Raw genomic sequence first — 20886 nt, 5'->3', positions numbered from 1 at the left:
CCAGCGCTAGACACACTTCGAGTGCAATGGCACGGGAACCTGGTCGCGGAAGGCGTCGTACTTATGTGACAATTGGTGAGCACACAAAGCAGAAGTCAGGTGTTGACAACAGGAAAACCTGAGGCTGGGCTGGATAGCAGTGACTGGGTGGCCCCTGCTTCCCCCCCACTCCACTCTCAACGGCCCTAGGCACTCAGAAGATGCACCCTGATCTGGAAAATATTCAAAATAGCTGCAACAGGAAGTCCACAGAAGGTGGTGAGAACGAGAGTCCTGGCGAGGGCGTGTGGCATGCGTGACTTCCTCTAGAAGACCAGTGGGGCATGGCATAGAGGGCAGAGGGTGGTGTAGTAAGAGGGAGGTAGGAGTCAGGCCTTGGTTTTTTCGTTTGCTGGCACACCAGCCTCAACCAGGCTTATTTGGGAGGGCCGCTAAAGCTGGAGTGTGCAGAGCATGCTGGGACTAAGAAGAAAAATGAGGGCAAGAAGTTGTCATACAACTGGGTAGAATGTTTGGGCTTGAGGAGACAGTGAGAAGTCTCACTGAAAGGAGCCAGGGGCAGGTTCAAAAGGGACACAAGCAATTGCGTGGTCACTATGGACACTGTTTGGGCCTCTTTCTAGTCCTCCTTAGTAACCAAGCCTTTGAGGAATATTAGGTCACAGAGACCCACCTAGCTCCTGTTCTAATAGTTATATAGAACCTGGGCCAGGCGTGCAAAGGAGCTGGAGCTGGCAGAAATACCGACTGGGCTGGAACTGCGGGGAACTGGAAACCTGTGTGGGACACAGGATGTGACTAGCAGCACAGGCAGCAAGAGCTCACCTCACCCTCATGCTTGGCCATGGAGTCCCATGTTCAGCTCATCCTAAGAACATTCTAGGAACCTGAAGGAAGGTTTGCATCACACCCAAACCAGGCACCTGCTGCAAGGGTTTCAAAGCGATTCTCGGAAACAGTGAGTCTTGAATAGGCCTTGCTGACTCGGGCTTTCCATTCTAGTCAGAGGGTTTTGTGGAACTCAACTTCCAGACAGTATTCTGAGACAAGATTCTGAGCATAGCTCTAGCTGGGCTGTGTAAATTGTAGTAACCCAGTAAGGTGAAAGGCTATCACACACCATAGCTCCTCTTGTCCAGGCCCCTCTCTTTAGTCCCCATCACCACTGTCTTGTTCTTTTCTGGCTTCTAAAAACCAAGCAAACAAAACCCTTTAGAATTAAAATAGTTTTGCTTTAGCCAGAGCAAATCTGGCTATGTCTGATAGCACCAGGAAGAAACCAGAGCCAGCTCCCACTGGGCCAGTCTAGGGACGAGGCTCTGTTCATAGGAGTCCTCTCCCTCTTTCAGGACACTTAGCATCCAGCACTGCAGGAAGAACTGTCATAGAAATACATCAAGCTGGGCTGGAGAGATGGTTCAGAGGTTAAGAGCAGTGGCTCCTCTTCCAGAGGTCCTGAGTTCAATTCCCAGTAACCACATAGTGGCTCACAACCATCCCTAATGAGATCTGGTGCCCTCCTGCACGCAGGCAGACCACTGTATACATAATAAATAGATGTATATTTTCTTTAAAAAAATAAATACATCAAGCCAAGGCATGGCTGTTCCTGGGGATCCTAAGACAGAAGAGCTCAAGTCCCTCATTCTCTATGTCCCAACACCTTAGAAAAGCCGCTGGTAAGGCAGCTACTGGAGAGGTGAAGTCTAGTGAGGAAGGATCTGTTGGGCCCAGGAGATGGTCTTGTGGTGTTATGTTTAGGTATATGATAATAGTGGTAGTGATGGTGGTGGTGGTGATGGTGGTGATGGTGGCGACGGTGGCAGCGGCAGTGGAGTGGTGGCAGCAGTGGCGATGGTGATGTAATTGTGATGACAGGTAGTCAGGGAGATGCTAATAACCACCACTTCCTCTGCTACTAATTAAGTACACATTGTGTTTTACATCCTTTATGTTTAATTTTTGTCTGTCCAGTAGGCAGGTTTTACTTCCACTGAACACAGGAAAATGAGCTTAAAGAAGTTAAGGACTCCATAAAACACCAGGGTGAAGGTCAGCTGACTCTCCTCAACTGACAGCCGGCCAGCTGAGCACCTTCAGCGCCCATCAGCTGAGTGGCCTGCGCTTCCCAGACAGAGCCCAGAGCAACAGGCCAGAGACAGGAAATATCAGCCGCTAACGGAAGCCACTCAAGGAGCTGCCCCAGGCAGGAAGCACCGCTGCCTCTTCCAAGGAGAGGCTCAATTTGGGGGGCTGTAGGCTGAGCTGGGTCAGGGCTGGATCTCAGGCCTTAGTCAGAATTTCAGAGGCCACTATAGACTGCTAGCCTGTCATGTGTTAGTCTATTCATAGCTCCGCAGTTGCTTGGCAACAGGGATCCATTCTGAAAAATCCATCATTAAGTGATTTTATTATTGTTCAAGCATCATGTGCTAAACTCACATAAACTAAGGTGGTGACATCATCACGAGGTGACATATCTGTGACCGTAGTTGTATATGCAGCCTGTGGCTGCCGCAACATTATCATACCGTGTATCACGGTGTGGCTTTTCACACCAAGTGGTCCTTACGGCATGAGAGGTCTTGCTATCTCATTCCCTACAATTGGCACGCACAGAGTCTTATTGTACGCACATGACCTTATATGTACACACACAGTCTTGCATATACAAACACAGCTTTATATGTACACACAGGGCCTTACATGTACACATATAGTCTTAGATGTACACACACAGCCTTACATGTACACACCAGCCCTACATGTTTAAACACATTTATGGTGGACAGGGTGGAGATAAAATAGAAACTCCAGAGTCTTCTTACTTTGCAAATAATTTTCTCCCAGGATACAACTTCAGGAATGTTCAACCAGACTAAAGATTTAGAAGAATCTTGCTTGGACAACTCACATACATTTTCCATCCACTAATAATGCTTAAGTGGAAAATTGATCTTCCCATTCCCCAAACAAGGGTGTCCACTGTGATCTGTCTCATTAGCCCCCTTGACACTGCATCAGGGTCGGTCTGAGGAAGGCAGCACTGGCCCCTCTCCACCGTGAATGCAAACTTTCTCTTACCACTGCACGCACTGAGCTCCACTCTGGGGTGTAGAGAACATGGAAGACCCTCAGGGACACACATGAGGCCTTCTTTATGGAAATTTAACTCCAGCGGGAGAGGTCAATTGTGTCGCAAAGCCAGGCAGAGCCCAAATCCTTCTCCTTGCAGGTGGCTTACTTATTCGTGATGTTCATTCCCAGGTCGGTCACCTGCCTCCCCGGGAGGAACCTGCCAAGCCCATCACCCCACATGGCGCAGCTTCTAGCTAGGCTCAGTGCATGATGCTCGGGATCCAGGCAGTTCCTCACCTACCTCGTCCCTCGCGTGTTCATGGATGCTGGCTTGGCCGTCACTGAGAAACTTCCCGGTGCTTCAGACAGATAACCAAGTGCCTCATGGGTGACCTGGTGTCTCTGTCCGTCCTAATTGCTACAGCGTTGGGGAACTTCAGCAAATGGCGGGCGAAAGGTTGTTGGTGGTTATAAGACCCACACTACAGTCAGCTGACTCGGGGAAAAAAGGAATCACAGTACCTCATGAAGGGTTGAATGCCTCTCTACCCTCCTCAGGAAACCCCAGCCTCAGTCAGAAGCCAGGACCGAAAAGGCAGCCTGCCTAGGAATGGGCTGTGGGAATACATCAGTCATTCAAGCAGGCAGCAAGAGACACTAAACACGGGGCCAGCAAAGGGCAGGGGAGAAGGGATCAGCCACCGTGCCGCCTCAGCTGCTCTGCTCTGTGGAGCAAGCTCACCTCCCTTCCTCGTCTGCCACTTGCTTCCTAGGGCTGAGGAAAATGCTCAGATAGTTAACTCCAGGCACCAGGAGCCGAGGGAGCAAGGACAATATCAGTAAAGAGAAAAATGAGCAGCAACTGACATACATCCCAGTCCCTGAAGTGTCTTCCCCAGCAGGGAGAAGCATCTAAAGACAAGAGCGGAAAACAGCGAGTTTGCAAATAAACCAAACAAGGACCTAGAGCGCAGCATTTGTCTCATGATACTAATTGCCACGGAGACAATAGATAGTAATAGTCATTGATTTCCCACAGGGGGTCCCTACACTGCAATCTGTAAACGCAGTCAGGGGAGCGTGGGACAGAAAGCCCATTATTGCTGCGTAATCTTTTGTGTGTGTGTGGCACAGTGTGTGTGTCAAACTTTCTTGGAAATTTTAGTTTTGAGTTATAATATTCCTATTTCCCAAGGAAGAACCAGTTAGAAATAATGAAATCTGCTTTGCTGTAGATGGTGGAGGTGACAACCAAAGCTACACTGAACAGTTTCTCCTCAGCCCGACACTGCGCAGCTTCCATCACAGCCAGAACTAGCCCACACGAGAGGTTCTGTTCGTAGCCAAGAGGAGATGGAGGCCGGAAGTCTGTGCCAAGCGAGGCCAAGATCTGAATCCACGTCCAGAGGGCTCCATGTGAGCACACTGGCTTCCGCCTTGAAAACAGTGCTCACCAAGTCGGCGGCACGAATAAAGGAGGGAAGGAGGAAGATGATGATGAGGTAACTTAAAACCCAGTCAAGGCAAAGCCTGCCGTTTGGGAGCCTGTCCTCACAGCTGAGGACAAGGGTGGAGAATGGCACACACACCTACGCAAAGGCACTTCTGTGGCTGGTCAAAATGTAGCCGGCCACCAACATACAAGGATCCCTCAGGGACACAGTACCATAAAAGAAATCACTTTCTTTAGGGGTGGGGAGGAATTGTCAGTTACTTTTCTTAAACTTTCTCTTGTGAAGTCACCCACGTGAGTCTACTTAACACTGCAATCAAGTGTGTAAATGAGTGAGAAAAGATCAAGTTCTAGTGAGAGGCTGGGGACCCGAGCAGATGCACACCAGCTTGGTGGGTTGGTATTGTTAAAATAGAATTACTATAGACCCCATAAAGTCTCTTTCTAATGAAGGAGAATTGACTCCCAGAAGCAGAGGCAGAGACAGGAGGACCCTGTGGCTCACTGGACAGCCAGTTCAGTGAGAGACCCTGTCTCAACAAGATGTGAACCACTCCTGAGGAATGGGACATGAGGTTTATCTCTAGCCCTTACTACACACATGCACATGTACCTGTTCATGCTTGCACACACACACACACACACACACACACACACACACACACTAATAATAATAAAATAGTAACAATATGCTTCAAATAAACCACTGTGGTGTTACACAGAGTTAGGGATTAGCAGGAAATGGGAAGATTAGCAACAGCATCTCAGACCTTAGAGATTTGGAGTCAGTTGCTTGAGTTTATGGGAAATGGAAGCAGATGATAATTTCTACTTTTAATTTTTTTAAACTTATTTAATTTTATGTGGCTGACTGCTTTGCCACATGTGTGTGCATGTACCACTCGTATGAGTATGGTACAGGGAAGTCAGAAGACAAGGCTGGAGCTCCTGAACTGGTTACAAAGAAAGTAATAAACATGGGCACAATGATGCTGGGCTCTCAGGAAAGGCTACATTGTAACAGATACACACTCGTTTATAGAATTTTAATACAAAATGAAAATAGAAAGCTAAAGCATGCAATTACATATCTACAAACATGTCATAGCACATAGAACATAATAAACCTACCATGAGATTCAAAGGACAGTATCAAAGGATTGTTAGCAAAGAGATAACAAGAGAGAGTACCCAAGAAACTCCCAGGAAAATAAACTTCCAGTAGTGAATAAATAGAAGAAAAGACACCTGGCCTCATACACAGAAAATACACACAACTGTAGTAATGAAATAATAAATTAGACAGGTATAGAGGGATTGCTGCTCTTGGAGTGTCCTGGCTGCTTCCCAGCACCCACATCAGCGGCTCACAACCTCCTGTAACCCCAGTTCAGGGGATCTGATGCTGTCCTCTGGCCCCCGTGGTACTGCACACATGTGGTGTGCAAACACACATACATGCACATTAAATAAATTTAAAAATTAAATTAGACCTACTGGATTGGATCAGACAATGAATAGCAACACTTAGCTTGGGCAAGAACATAAATAAGAAGATACTCCTCCTTTTTTAAGACTTTTATGAACAACTATCTAAATTAAAAATGAACACACACTTTGGGAGTGGCAGATCTCGAATCAAGGATTTATCCTTCCAACACACTTCACAACTCCGTGGACACGGGCATTCACATATCACCATCCATGCCTGTCACGGTAAGAAACCCCAGACCAAACCAAACAAAGAAACCCTAAAAAAGCAATGTGACTGTCTAAGAAGAAAGATGTGGCTACATAAATCACAGTGGCCACAGAAGAGGCCACTGAGTGTGGCTCTGTAAACCACAGCACAGCCACAAGAGGAGGCCGAGATGACAAACAGATGTACAAGGTCCCCTATGCTGGAATAAAAAATACAGTCATCGATGAAGTTGCAACATAAAATATACAGGAAAAAATAATGCATCCTTCTGTTTGAAAGGAAGAGTTGGGAAATAAATTTGAGTTTATAATCTGCAAGGTAACTGATTTTCTTTTTATCCATTATCCATCATTATTACTAGTTCTTAAAATATTACTCAAAAATAAGATAAAAATGTAGTGTAAGAATAAACAGATGTTTGGAATCAAAATTTAAGTTCTATTTTTCTAATAGTTCTACAGCAAACATACACTGACTTCTCTAATAATAATATATATCCTATTTTATATTATTATCATTATTATTTTGGTACTGGGGGCTGAGCCCATGGCCTCATGCATCCTAAGTGTTGAGTTTTATTCCAGCATACCAGGCCTGTTTTTACATCTTAAAAAAGTTTATTTATTGTTATAGCCTGTGTATGGGTGTTTTGCCTATACGTATTTTCACGACATACACGCAATTCCTGCAGTGGCCAGAAGAGGGAACCCGATCCTCTCATTACAGAAGCTGTTACAGAAGGCTGTTTAATTGCCTTGTTAAGTGCTGGGGGCTGAAACCAAGTCCTCTGCATGAACAATGCTATTAACTGCCGAGCCGTCTCTCTAGTTTCTTTACATCTTTCTAAAATTATTATTTTTAAATTTTGAAGTCAGGCCCTCAGTAAGCTGCCCAGGATGGCCTGGAATTGGAACTGTTTCTGCCTTAGCCTTCCGGGCAGCTGGGATTACAAAGCACCCGGTCGGGCTAAAATGCTATTTTAAATAATTAAAATTCTGAACATACTTTCCCAGAACCTTCCAAAGTGTGGTTGCTTGTTTCATGTTATATTAGCTTTGAAGGATTTCCAGTGTCATCAAGCTGTTTGTTTTTGTACAAGAATACCAATGTTAGGGGTTTAAGAGACAGCTTGGGACGCGCTCTGGAATTCTGGTCACTGTGGCTTCACTCATTCTCAGCATGTCGCTGCTGTTAGCATTGTTGTTGCTGTTGCTGGGCCTGAACCCAATGGCCTCACCGGGATTCAGCTATACCAGCGCTGTCGGTGGACCAAAGGGCAGAAGGTCATGGTCCTTCGGAGGCAGGGGACTGCATTTACTCACCCACCCACCCACCCGTGGTATCTGCTGACACAGTCCTCCCTCCTCCCAGCCCCTCCTTATTCTTGAGGCAGTGGTCCCCTAGAAACAGCCCTTGCCATGTCTACTTTCTAATAACGGAGACAGAAAGTAAGAATTTGGCAAACAGGCACCAAGCCAGAAACAAAGGAAAGAGATGGCAGGCACACTGCCTTTCAGCCTGTGCGCTGGGAAGGATCTCGAACTCGCTCTGTGATGCACTGCAAGGGAGTTTGTAACAGGATCTAACAAATTCCAAATTAAACCTGAAACAGATTCGGGGTCATCGTTATTTATATATATTTCTTCCCCTTTGAAGTGAGTTTTCAAAATAGCCCGTGTTTACGGATGAAGCCTGGGAAGGTTTCCCCTCCACCTACAAAGCTTTCCCTTACGGATATGGAAGCAGGAGAGGTAGAGGTTGGAACCACACTGGAAGGTACCATGTGTGCTCACCAGTCAGAATTTACCCCAGCCCACTGGGTTGGGCAGACATCTCTGGGCTCCCCTGAGTTAAGATTGTGACAAAAAAATCTAGTTCCTCCAGCAGATATGCCTCTGACAGGTTGGCCTACAAACTGATCTCCCACCACCAAGCAACTTCCCAGCCGCAGAGCTCACACAAGCACACCTGTGGCTTATCCTTCGCTACAGGTAAAAAGACCCAGGTTCACATAGGTTTAAACAAAAGCTTGGAGGGGGGGATAAGAGGAGGGAGAGGGAGAAGGGGTGGGAGGGGGAACTGTGGTGGGTATGTAAAATGAATTTTAAAAGATGCTTAAATGAGATTTCAGATAAGAAATAAGTTAGATCCTGTGACAGATTTCCAACAAATAACAGAAATTCATAAAGAGAAATAACCCCTGGAATAGCATCTAATATAAACTGTAGACCAATGGTCTTTATCAGGGCTCTGCCTGTCCTGAGAGATCTGCCAAGCTCTGGACGGCTCTGAGCAATACATGAGTCAACGCTTGTCACCCCACAGCACCCTGAACAGCAGGCTTAGGAGTAGGGAAACCAGGAGCAAGGAGCAGCCAGGCAGTTATTCTGTGGATCGTCAGGAGGTGAGGTGCTGGAAGTTAGCAGTGTGGGTCACCTGTGCAGGACTGGGTGAGCGAGCGACAAGGTGTGGGGCTTGGTGACCCTAAGGAAGGTGCTGCCATCATGGGAGGGGATGAGCCATGGGTGGGAATGGTTCCGGAGCAGGAAGAAAAGGAAACAGGTTGGGTACGGTCAGTGTGTGTTGAGAAGCCAGGAAAGCCGTGGGCTGGAGGGAGTCATTAGAGCTGGAGGCAGGAGCGACCATGTGCTCAGAGGTAGACAGTTTAACTAGATCTACAGTGTCCCCAAATTACAGCCCTTTAGAATAGAAAAACTATGCGAGTCAGTGATTCTCAACCTGTGGGTCACAACCCTTTGGGAGTCGACTGACCCTTTCACAGGGGTCACCTGAGACCACCAGCTATATTTATAGTAAAGTTTACAACGAGCAGAACTGCACTTATGAAGTAGTAATGGAAACCGTTTTATGGTTGGGGGTCTGTACAACACATGGAACCTTATTAAAGTGTTGCAGCGTTAGGAAGGCTGAGAACCACTGTTGTATATATTAGAATCTTTGCAGATTTAATTTTTAAAATTTTTTTTATTTATATTTATTTATTTATTTTGTATACAATATTCTGTCTGTATGTCTGCAGGCCAGAAGAGGGCACCAGACGTCATTACAGATGGTTGTGAGCCACCATGTGGTTGCCGGGAATTGAACTCAGGACCTTTGGAAGAACAGGCAATGCTCTTAACCACTGAGCCATCTCTCCAGCCCTCATTGCAGATTTTAATAAGTTAAAGATCTCAAGGTGAAATCCCATCCTAGGCTCATGGTGGATCCTGTGTCCAGTGGTTAGTAGCCATTAAGAAAACAACAGAAGGGAGTTTTTATTCTCCTGCAGAGGAGTCCCGGCGAAGACAGGGTTGGGGATGGGCAGGGCTTACCGAACCCTGCCTCGAACCAGGAAGAGCCAGGAGCCACCAGAAGCTTAAGAGCTAAGGCAAGGCTTCCCCCCAGGGCTGTAGAACAAGCCAGGACTTCTGATACCTTTATTACAGACATTTAACTCTGGTGTAAGCAGAGGCTAAATTCCCATGATTAAAAGCCTCACGGCTGCCTCAGGAATACAATGGCTCCATAGGATCATGGGGGGAAAGATGAATAAAGAGAAAATGAATGTAGGAAGCTGGAGGCTTGAATTCTGGAGCATCACATATTGAAATGCTTGGGATATGGCAGTGAGGCAAGTTGGAGAGCAGAAAACCGTGCCCCAGAAACCGAGAAGAGGGAGAGGGAGCCTTTGCTCTTGTTGTGGCTGGCAGACCACCCAGGAAGAGGATGAGGTGTGGTTAGTGTCCCAGAGCAGCTGATGACCTAAGAGCCGCTTTGGCTGGGGGTGGTGGTGGCTTCGCGAGGAAGCAGGAAGGAAGGAAGTGGAAGAGGTGGGTACAGATGTGAGTGCCATTTGCTGGAAGGCAAGAAGCAGCCCTGAGGCAGAAGGGGCTGGAGAGGAACGGGGAGAGGGAGGTCATAGGGATGAAGGCCAAAACGAAAGTAGAACTTCCCGGACAACATCTTGAGAGACTAATGAGAAATAGTGTATCAAGAGAGGCAGGCTGGCAGAGGCTACAGAGGGGCACTCAGGGAAAGGTCCAGTCTGGTGCCCGGACCACCTGGGCAGTGTGCAGGTGAAGGAGAAACGTTGTCACTCAGGACTTCATGAACCGGTTAGAACACGGACACCACAGATGAATGGCCCTGAATCAGGTGTGCAAGAAGCCAGCTGTCACATTAGTACTGGGCATAACTGTTAGGGTAAGGGTCAAAGAGGCAAAGAGCTGGCTTTGTACATGGTTAGAAAGGGTTTTACCAAGAAGGGGTGACAAAGGGGTGTGTGCAACACCGGAAAGCGGAGAATGTGACAATGGATGATGAAGTGTGGGGGCTGGAAGGACGGGAGTGATGCCAAAGTTACAGTAAAGCAATGGAGACAGCAGGACCAAGTTCAGCGGAGGCACGTCACTGCACAGAATGGCTCAAGGAGACAAGACAGAATCCTGGAGGGCAGGAAGTCAAGAAACAGGCCTGAGTTTGAAGATGAGGACTGCTGGGAACAATGGGTGTGTTTGGAGCCAGCTAGGGAGCCAGAGTTCAGTGTCATCGTTAGGGAAGCATCCAGGAACCCCAGGATGATTACATGAAGCCGAGGCTAACTGTGTGGGCTCCAAAGGAGTTGAGGGTCAGGGATGAGGCAGAGGGGCTACAGTCAAGAGGATCACATGCAGTAGGAATGCACCAGGAAAGGTTGGGCTAAGAAACACTAGGCCAGTAGACACATCTTAAAGAAACAAGGACTTGTTTCCATAACATAGAGCATGGTCCAGGAGAAGCAGCTGGAAAGTTTTCTACCAGCTACAAATCCTAATTTTGCAGAGAAGGGTGCCATTACCATGTAAACTCCAGAGTCAAGGTGAGCTCCTTACCAAGGGGCGGCCCAGAAAGACTCCGACTTACAGAGGGAGAAACTTGTTCTGCTGTGCCCCCACCCCACCCCACCCCACGCTCCAGTTTCAAAGGGGCCATTTATAATCTCTCGCTTTTCCTGGTGTTCTTTACGCCACACGGAATGTGCGGCAAAGCCATCCTTTGTTTTCTCTGGCAGCGCAGGTCCCCAGGCTTCCCTTCCTTCTCACTTTTGTTCCGGCCCACCAGGCAAGTTTTGTGCAGGTAAATAAACACCCAGAAGAGAGAGAGGAGAAAAGCGTTGTTCACGCCTGAGACCCCGACAGCCTTCAAGGTGACACACACTCTTCCAGTTACTGGTATAGAGCTGTGTGAAGGAAGCCAGTGAAATGATTCGGCAAGTGTTGGCAAGTGTGGCTGCACACTGACGATTCAAACATAAACAAGCAGTCACTGAAATATTAGCGGCACATACTATGGGAAGAAGCGCTCAGAGACAACTACAGGGAACCAGGGAGCAGGCACGGTTTTAGGTGGGAAGGCACACACTGGCAACAAGAGTGTGACCGCGAGATCGAGGACAGGCGCTCCCAGGAAGTAAATTTGGGAAAGGCGCTGACATAGAAAAGCGCTTCTGAGGAAGGAGGGTTGGGGGTCGACCGTCGAAACTCTAGGTCTGGTGGGAACACACTGAGGGAAGTGGCCAGGGATGAAAGCCATCCACGTGGTGAGACGCAAACAGCAGTCAGATTTAGAAAGATGGATAAAAAGAGTAATAGGAAGGCGTAGCCGAGGGTCACGGAGGGGCAAAGGTGAGATGCAATAGTGAGAGCTTTGTTTTGGCTGAGGAAGAAGGAAGCTTCTGGAAGTGCTTTAGGCTTTGCAACAACGTGAGTGGACTTAATGCACAGTTGTGCACGTGTGTCTGACGTGTATGGGGGCAAGAGGAAAAGCTCAGGTGTCAGTCATTGCCTTCCACTTCCCTAGAGACCTGGTCTCTCCTGATTTCTGCATGACTGCTGAAAGTCCAGGGACTTTTTGTCTTCACCCCAGTTTTATTTGGGCTCAGGGGATGTGAACTCAGTCTTCTCATTTACGTGGCAAGTGCTTTACAAACCAAGCCTTCTTTGAGCCTCTATTCTACCACCATCGTTAAAATCCAAGAATAAAAGAGGAGAGAGAGAAATAAGAAGGGAGAAAATGGATGAGAGGGAGGAAGAAAGGAGAAACCTGGAGTTGGCTACCTGTTTAGTGAAACTTGGGAAGAAGGAACTTAAGGAGACAGGAAAAAAAAGAGCTGAGATAGCCACCAACGACAGCAGCAGATGCTAGAAGCGTGGGATAACCACCAATGACATCAGCAGATGCTAGTACCATGGGATAGCCACCAATGACAGCAGCAGATGCTAGTACCGTGGCATAACCACCAATGACAACAGTAGATGTAGTACCGTGGCATAGCCACCAATGACAACAGCAGCTGAGGTGTATAAGAAAGCAGGCTGAGTGAGCCATGGGGACTAAGCCAGGAAGCAACCAATGTTCCTCCATGGCCTCTGCTTCGGTTTCTACTGCTGGTTCCTACCCTGACTCCCCTCAGTGATGGAGACTGGAACTATACTTAGAAGTTTAAGATGAAATAAACCCTTTCCTCCCCAGGTTGCTCTTGTTGTTTATGGTGTTTTATCACAATAGAAACCCTAACTAAGACAGCTTTTGATGGGTACCCTGTTGTTTAATGCTTTCTTAACACACACACAATTATATTTATTTGTAGGTATAATGTGATCTTTCACTATATGAATGCAATGCATACTGACCAAACCAGGCTGGTCAGCACACTAACCACCTTGAACAGTTGAAGACCAATGCCGTAAGTTCTCAAATGCGCAAACCGGAAATGATCTCATGGGTAGAGGGTGGTAGGAGGCTGCAGAGGACGGGAAGGGTAGAAGGCATGGGGAGAGACGGAAATAGGCAGGTTGCTGTGCTGTCTCTAGCTTTCTTGTTCAGGTGCTGTGGGGCAGTCTGTTGCCTCAGAAATGGCAGTGGTGTCCTGAAGAAAATTCTCAGTGGGAAATGCAGAACTAAGGAATCTCCCCTCACCCCCACATACCACACACACCCCAAGGAAATCCAAGGGAATGTGTTCCAGGCACAAGGCAGCTTCAGGATAAACCTGTAAGTCAAATGCTCTTACACTGGTGGGAAGGCCACTTTCAGTGACTCTGCTTTCCTATACTCTGTCAAACCTTGCGGTCTGCAAGGCTCTTTGCACAAATGTCATGGAGCGCATGTTCTGAGGTGAAGGAAGAAAGCTTCTCTACAGAAACCAACATTTTATTTTTAAGACCAATAACCAAAATGTCTCTCTCCATGTAATCTCATTTCCATTTTTACCTTCCCAAGAAAGACTTAAAAAATAAACCTACTTTAAAAATGAATAAAGACTATACAGTTCCCTCTGTGTGGAAATGGAAAATGAGTTCTTTCCCTGGAAATAGGTATGGGGTGGGGCATGGTCTGTGAAGAGTCAAGGGGGAGAAAAGGAAGAAGGGAAAATCATTAGGGAAGGGCAGAGAAGGGGGAGGCAGGAGCAGAGGAAGGAAATAGCCAAGTGTGGCTTTCCCCAAACCAGTGCCCTGAGAGAGGCTAGCAGAGTTTACCTAGCGTCTTCTTCAAGCAGTTCATGGCTCCTCCTCTTGGACTCTGCTTGACACTTCCAGGTTCCTTAAAGCCTACTTCTATCCTGCTCGATTGCCTCTCTCCCCTCACAAGCATCTTGCTTTCTTTCCCAGGCACTAACTTCCTGCTGCCAACGCTCACTTTCACAGTCTAAAGCTTTTCCCAAGCTGAGGGGTGATACTCGGTCCCCACAGCCAGCCCTCCTGACCCCTGGGCTCCAGCCTCCCCACAGCCAGCCCTCCTGACCCCTGGGCTCCAGCCTCCCCACAGCCAGCCCTCCTGACCCCTGGGTTCAGCCTTTCCATCCATAATGCTCTGAAAGCAACATAAGGTGCTTAATCAGAAAGCTCTGGGCACCCTCCTGGTGCTGAACCCATCCTCATTCGTTACTCATCTGCCTCCCACACTTAGCCATTTTCTCCTGGGAGACAGGAATGTGCCTTGCTCATCCTATCCCCAGGAAGGTGCCTGGCGGTGCTCCCTGCATGCTGTGGGTGAGAGAGGAGAGATGGAGCCATGTGGAGAAGGTAAAGAGAACACAGGTAGAGCCTAAGAAAGGCTGACCCAGGGTGGACAATGCAGCTTCTTTCAAAGTGACATCCGGTAATGACCCTAGTCCACCCCATTTAAGTCTAGCAGGACACCATGACAAATTCCCAAAGGGGAAGCTGGTGTGTGACTTACAGTAACACAAGCTAGAAACAGTCACCCCCGGACAGAATGGTATCAGGACTGGAGGCTGATCTGACTCACAGGTTCTCACTGGTGCTGGGAAGCTTTCTAGGCAGGGCAAACCGAGAACAAAGGCATCCGTGAGAGCGCACACCATAATGCCAGCAGCCAGCAGCTGGATGCAGGAAAGTTCGAGGCCAGCTGAGGCTGAAGAGCAAGGCTCCTCCAGCCAGACTCCTCTGCCTTGTCTGCAGCCTGTAACCACACTACCTCTGCCTAACATGCTACTCCCCACTCCCCTCCCCAAAACAAAACAAAAACCCCTGAAGTTCCTGTTTTATGCTATTTTTAACTGGCAGTTAAGTGTTTTTCTATTTGTTTTCCTGGAAGAAGACTGCATATTATCTAGTTTTGCAATTCCGACGCTGGCCACAGTTTCAGTAGTCCATTTCGTAAGTTTTCATGTCCCCAAGGGCTGCCCCAGGCTTAAAACGAGTTTTGAATGAAACTCATTATTCAAAACGGATAAAGAGAAATGGGATTAAATAATAGTCAAATGTATGGGATGAATTCTAGTGTTCTAAAGTCCAAGAGGGTGGCAACAGTTACCAGTAACTTACTGTGCATCTCGACACACAGTGAATGTTCCCCGAGATGACTGAGCCCGTAAGGGTGCCAGCCTTGATGATTTGAGTTTGATGGCAGGAGAGAAGGGACTCCTGCAGGTGGTCCTCTGATCTGCACAAAGATGCATGTGCGCAAACATGTACACAGGGTCAAAATGTATCCATTTTGTAAAGTCACATTGAACTGGGGACAGCAGCACATGCCCTATAATGCCAGGACTTTCAAGGCAGAGGCAGAAGGACGGTGAGTTGGAGGTCAACCTGGGCTACATAGTGATGGAGGACTCTCATTGGTTAATAAAAGAACTGCCTTGGCTTTTTGATAGGGCAGGATTTAGATAGGTGGACTAGACAGAACAGAATGCTGGGAAGAAGGGAAGCTAGGCAGATCGTCATGCCTCTCCTCTCTGGGCAGTCGCCATAATTATCCGACCTGAGACAGTCACCATGAAGCTAGCCACCAGGTCAGACATGCTGAATCTTTCCCGGTAAGCCACCACCTTGTGGTGCTACACAGATTACTAAATATGGGTTAAAGCAAGAGAGAGTTAGCCAGTAAGAGGCTAGAGCTAATGGGCCAGGCAGTGTTTAAATGAATACAGTTTGTGTGTTGTTATTTCGGGGCATAAGCTAGCCAGACGGCCGGGAGCCGGGCGGGACGAAAAGCAGGCCTTCTCAGCTCATCACTGCAACACAGCAAGACTCTGTCTCAAACATAACAGACAAAAATAATCACACTGCACATTATAAATATGTATGATTATTTTTATCAATTAAAATGTTTTTAATGTCTGAATATGGTTACTTAAATAATGCTATATATTTATGTCCCTTTGTACAGAACATCAAAATCATTAATTATGACAGAGGGACAATTCATGCAGTCTCAGCAGAAAAGGTTTTTCTGCGTCGTGGAATGTTAGACCTGAGGCCGTGGGACACCTAACTTGGGTGTGTCGCCTTGCAGGGAGTGACACTTTTTAGGGAAGCACGCTTGCCGGCTCTTAGGTCAATGTTTTCTGGATCACTGATGCTATCTATGTATAGTGCCGTTTAAAAAACGTAGCAGTGTTTCCTCTGTTTCACAGGATGATGCAAGCACCAGTTGTGTAGGCCACTGTGCATAGGGGAGTCATGGTTTCCAGGCAACACTCCCTAAAGATGCACACCGAGCATCTTGTCCTGATCCACCCGGCTCCTTTATCTACAGCAACATTCAGATCACAATATTCTCTTCAATTCCTACTTCACTGCTGGTCTTTCCCACTCTTGTGCTATCAAGAGGACCTGAAAGTGCAAGGGTTGCAATAGGGAGGCACCCGTGAGAATTCCCAGGAAAGAGGAAAGACTAAGAAAACAGCAGTGAATGTGGCTTTCTAGAAGATGCAGAAGCCAAGGCAGTTGCTGGAGGCTGCACCTGCCACCGAGCTGGATCCTATGTGTCAGTGCCTCTTCCTCTGTTGAAATAAACTGAGGTGGGTGGCAATCAGGCTCCAGATACTGGTGCTGAAGGGCTGGCTGCTGCCTAACTTGGTACAACGCTTGCCTTGCAGGCACCGGTCTGGCGTTCAATCCCCAGTGCCGGATATTTTTAAATTTGAAATAAGGCTTTGAACATAAAGTCGTTAGTTCCTTTATTACAAGTTCTTAACCCTCCTTGCATTATGGTGATTCCAACCACAAATATTTTATTGCTACTTCCTAACTGTGACTTTGCTATTGTCATGTAAACACCTGTGTTTTCTAATGGTCTTAGGTGACCCCTGTGAAAGGGCCACTCACCCCCAAAGGGTTCTTGGCCCACAGGTTGAGGACCACTGCTTTCTTAGGCTACCATGGAAGCCATGGAGATGGTGAAGGGAAAAGGCTGGCTAGCAGTCACGAGCTGGGAAAGGAAAGGGCTGCTTCTCTTCAGTTCCTCCCACAGACAGAGCAAAGAGATAACGCGATATCATACTGCATCTGATGATACTGTCAAATATTTAGACGCTTCCTGAGGACATTTCCTTCCTGGCCCTTTCGGCCTATTTATCACAAAAGGACTGGTCAGTCTCCTAGGTATTGAAAGAGGTTGATAAATACTTAGATGTAGTCCTTTCTTCAGTTTAATAATTTCAACTTAATTTGTGACTTCCAATTTAATATCAATGGAGAAATGCATCTTGAGGGTAATTGCTACATGATGCAAAGACTTAGTCAGGGGTGGTGGTGCATAGATGTAATCTTAGCATGAGGGAGGCGGAGGCAAGAGGATCAGGAGTTCAGGTCCAGACTCAGAGGAAAGAAAGATGTATGCTGTCAATAAAGATGAATGGAAAGACGAAAGGAGTTAAAAAAAAAAATCCTTAACTCATCAGCAAGGCAAAGATCTGCCAAGGATGTAAAATGCCCATTGTGGTAGGCCGGGTACAAAGTTGTGGTAGGATGAACACTGGTCACCAAATGACAATGCAATACAGATGAAAGAGCCAAGTATCTGTAGTCAGAAGACATACCAGGAGTGAGTCCAAGCAATTCTATCTGAAAGTTCACATTTTCTCACTCATTTGTAAAACATATTAAGAAATATAAACCATCAAAGTTGCTGGGTTCTCACTGGGTAAGGGATGTGCTTCATCCACTAGAAGATGCTAAAACAAACATTAATTGCTGCCATGATCACATGATCATGATGAACTGGCTTTTGCAGCTTTGCTCTGAGATAATTTATTGTTTCATTTCAGGTCAAGTTGGCCCCTCAGAGATGTGCTGCCAAGTAGTAATAAATGCTTTATTTCCCTGGGTCGGAAAGATAACGTGATTTATCCAATCACCATACGGTCCTTCTGAATTCTGCACTTAATTTTCTTCTCCGTTTTCAGAGCCTGTGATTCCACCTCTGATTCTACCCCAGGATATTCCTGACCAATTTCAACCTCTTCTCCTGCATGTCTCTTCTATTGCCTGGGTGTAACCAGAATACCTGATGAAAAGGAATTCTGCTTGGAAATGCTACTCTCCTCTGATCAGCGCAGAGCACAGAACTGCTTCAGTAGTATAAGGAGAGAAGCTGTGAGAAAGTGATCTCCTGTCAAAGTTTCTTCATCTCCACCCAGTGAGCAGGAGGACATGGGCTGAGGGGATGGCTGAGGAGCACGGGTTACATTCAGGTCCCATGAGACTTTTCAGAGCTTTCCGGAGACAGAAAGTGATGAAATCAGCTCTCACATGAACTGGGAGGTGGCCATGTGCACCAGGGGTTTCCTGTCTCAACTGGACACCCAGGGAAGGAGGGGAGGAGAAGGTAGAGAGGAAGTAGGTCATGGGGAAGTCCCGACTCTGCCCCTCACACTTTTCCTTGCTCTTCTGAGGCTATGATTGCTAGCAGACCCATCTCCAGTCCCAATAGCCAATCTCTACTGTTGACTGTCATGGTATCCATGGCGACCAGACACGGTCTCCATTCATGACCATATATGACAATGATAATGGGACAGAGTGGCCATCGACGTATCGTGCACCCTACTAACTGGTCAAGTTAGGGCTCAAATACCAAGTGGACTCATCTAATTTTCACCCCAAGAAATAAGCTGAGGAAAAGATAGAGAGTGTGGGGGTGGATTATCTGAGGATCTGACCACCAGCTGTCAGCTCGGATCAGTTTTATTAAATAGTCAGTGTCTCATGTGATTCACCACAGAGAACGGACAAAGTTAGAGGCAGGTGAGAAAACGACTTCCCAGGAAAGAGGAGGCAGCACACTGGGCATTGCCACCGTACACAGAACCAAGAGCATCGCAGGGGTATCGGGAGGATTGTAGAGGTCAGTGTGTGAGGGGTGCAACTTCAGACTGCTGTCAGGGGTGAGCCCACCACCTCCGTCACAGCTGGAAAAGTCACACGCAAATCGAATGAATAATAAAGGCAGGAGGGACGACAGGTGTTCTCACAGCTGCAGCCCGAGGATTGGGTGAGATGTGCCTCGAACAAATATGAACTCAAAAGGAGCTAGGGCTCAGTTACAATGGAAACACATTTGTCTGGGGCTGTAGCTGAGTGACAGATACAAGCATCGTATGTACAAGGAAGGCTTGGGGTTCAATCTATGAAGGATTGAAGGGAGAGAGGGAAGAAGGAGGGAGGGAAGATGAAAGGAAGGATGGACAGATAGATGGATGGAAAGGAGAAAGGAAGGATGGGAGGGAGGAAGGAAGGATGGAAGGGAGGATGGGAGGATGGATGGAAGGGAGGAAGGGAGGAAAGAAGGATGGAATCTGTACTAAGCCTGCATTCTTAGGATATCCCTGGCTGCTGCTGACCGTGACATTCTCATTGACAACAGCTTTCACATTTGCCTTAAAGATTCAGCAGTTTGACTCAGGATCATTCACCAGAAAGATTCTCTGGGACACAGAGATAAAAGCTCATCCAGCACAAACTGGATAGAACAGTGGTGGTACCTTGATTGCTTCTAGCCTCTCCAGTCACCAAGGGGACTCAGGCTAGTTCCAGTGAAGTCACCTAAACCTGCCTGGTACCTAGCTGCACAGCCACAGTTAGAGCAGGTTCTGTGGACATCATGTCTGCAAGCTACAAAGTCTTATTTATAAGGGAGAAAAAAGTTACCCTCTGTGGTAGCCTCAGGCGCCCAGACTTGACCTCAGAAATTTTCACTACAGCAAGATAATGTTTTACCAAATAAGATGTACAAAATCAAATAAGGATGCCTATGCAAAAAGAGAAAGCCTTTGGATCCGGCATATACCTGCCATGTGTAATGTCTGACCCAAAGAGCTGTGTGCGCAGACTGAGCCTCAGGCAGGCTGAAGAGCAAGCCTGTGCAGCCCTCAGGCCACATGTGCCATGTTTCTGTAGCCCAGCCCTGTGTGAGCCTTTCTTGGGCTCCTCTAATCTCTGGCCTAGTTGGAAAGCCCACATGCACTAGAGCAGAGGCCTCTTTATCTGTGTTTTGTGTGATACACACTTATCAGACTTCTGCTTTCTCTGCTTCCTGTTCTGCTAGCCTTGTGGGGTCCACAGCTGCACCCAGCCATGCTGCAGGCCAGTAGGCTTCATACTATGATGGTGAGTGCACAGAGCCCCTCAGGGGCACCCAGAGCCAGGGCCAGGATGGGGGTGTAAGGACGGCTAAAAAGGCAGGGCTCCTGACTCCTTTCCCTCACCGCTTCTCCACCATGGCTGTCACTGTTCTGTCAGAGGCTGATGGTGCAGATGACAGTCAGATTCCCTTCTCAGGTGATAAGCTGAGGTCCTCTCGGACTGTCACTAGAGCAACAGGGACTGTCCTTCTTAAGGTGTTCTCAGCTCCTTCCTACAGCTCTTAAGCATCTGTCATTGGACCGTCTCCTCACTCCATACTGTGGACTGCACCACATGTAGCCTTTCCAGCCAGAGTCTCCAATGGCCAATACTGAAGAGCAAAGTAGTAAAGTGCCAGACATGACTAACAGACCCAAGGAACGCAGAACAAACTGCCAGACATGACTAACCGATCCAAAGAACGAAGAACAAAGTGCCAGACATGACTAACCAATCCAAGGAACTGCACCAGGCATTTTGCTCGGTTTTGGGGTAATTTGCTTTGCTTATAAACACACTTCAGGAAGTTTGTAACTCCAAAATAAATAGTCAACTCTTAGGTTAGTATTTAAAACATTACAAATGAATTTATCTCAGACTCGTAGTAAGAAAGTCATCAGGGAGTGAGACCAGGAAGAGTAGGCAGGCACCCCGGTGTCTCCCCAAGAACACCAACTGAACACACACACACACACACACACACACACACACACACACACACTGGGCTTGCTAATACT

At 47.3% G+C, this 20886-nt stretch overlaps 1 protein-coding gene across 2 annotated transcripts in view; it reads right to left on the bottom strand.

The window, feature by feature from the left end:
• Positions 1-20886, bottom strand: part of Lyn (LYN proto-oncogene, Src family tyrosine kinase) — a 104687-nt gene that overhangs the window by 9515 nt on the left and 74286 nt on the right. The gene's annotated exons all lie outside the window — the stretch shown is intronic.

Source organism: Arvicola amphibius, chromosome 11, assembly GCF_903992535.2.
Source record: "Arvicola amphibius chromosome 11, mArvAmp1.2, whole genome shotgun sequence".
Classification (NCBI taxonomy): domain Eukaryota; kingdom Metazoa; phylum Chordata; class Mammalia; order Rodentia; family Cricetidae; genus Arvicola; species Arvicola amphibius.
The sequence above is the reverse complement of the archived record's forward strand: the minus strand, read 5'-3'. Positions and strand labels throughout refer to the sequence as shown.